Below are 1,372 nucleotides of genomic sequence, written 5' to 3' on the forward strand. Positions count from 1 at the left end.
TACAAATCAATCCGAGTTATAGACATTTCAAAATTATGTTATATTTATTGTTAATTGTCTTATTCACTGCGTTTGAAAATAAAAAATTCATTTTTGTAATTAGGGTATTTTATAGGTTCGAAGGGTTCAATATCATCGAAAGAGGTAACCGTTCTCGCCCCCGCTCCCATTGCTGCCATTAGGACTCATAATTACCGCTGCTTCCGGCATCATAGCTTAAATTTTGAAATTTACTTGTTTAAAGCTTCAAAAGAGGCCCTAAATATTATTATTCTGACCTACAAATTTTAAAATGTATTATATGAAAATGGAGGAACACTTGCAAGAAGTTTCATCTCAAAATCATCCCCTTAAACATATCAAATTGTACATTGAAGTTGAGCTCATTTTATACTGTTAGTTTGTCATGCAAATGACTTAGTCGTTTTTTTTTTGTTAACAGGAACCTGCATTTGCTCCAGTACAAATTGCCTGATATATTTCCGACGTTTTTTCCAGGATATTTGAGATTTTATTTTATTTTTTCGGAAATAAAAGAATTGTCCAGCTAATCCAAACTCATAACGCAGCCGTTGATAATAGGTCCACAATAGATAGAACCTTTTTTGTGCACTATAAAATAATGAAAATTTTTTCACATCAGCATTTTCGATCTAAAATCAACAGTTCTCGAGTAATTTTAAAAAACATGTTATTGTTTAACACTTTACAGAATTTCGGAACTTTGCCGTACACGCATGTTTGGGGACTTTTTACAATATCTTTATAAAGCCATTGCCAACGTATCTGTGAAAAAAATGCTACTTTTACGAATTTTCTTTTTCGAGTGATATTTGTTCCCCGTTGACTGGACTAGTAAGATAGTCTGGGATCCGAAGAGAAGAGTGAGCATCCATTTTAGGTCCTGATGATTTGATGATTGATTCCTGTGCAGAATGTTCTACTGATTCCGAGTATATCGGGTGCACATCGCGAATTCCCGGTGGTTTTGTTGTTATTTAACATTTTATGTGTTTAGATAAAAAATGTCATATCTCTGAAAATTATTAAAGTTTTGAAAATATTTTCCCATATAAATTTAAATAAGTGTGATATGCAAAAAATTTTTAATAGTGTATGTTGATTTAATTGATAGTTTTCGAGAAAAACAATAAGATATATTTTTAATGAAAAGCCATTTCTACAGTAAATTTTTCATCATTTCACAATTTTTTTGCTGGACTTATATAGAACTAGCTCAGAAAAACATAATTTGTTTCAAAATTTTTTCAATTGCGCTATTAGTTTTGAAAATTCTATTGAGTAGGATGTTTGCGCGTGTGCGCTTGTTTACTTGAGGTTGCGGTTCAGATATCAAACCTGTAGCTTCCAA

The sequence above is a fragment of the Belonocnema kinseyi genome, chromosome 5 (assembly GCF_010883055.1).
Source record: "Belonocnema kinseyi isolate 2016_QV_RU_SX_M_011 chromosome 5, B_treatae_v1, whole genome shotgun sequence".
Taxonomy (NCBI): Eukaryota; Metazoa; Arthropoda; class Insecta; order Hymenoptera; family Cynipidae; genus Belonocnema; species Belonocnema kinseyi.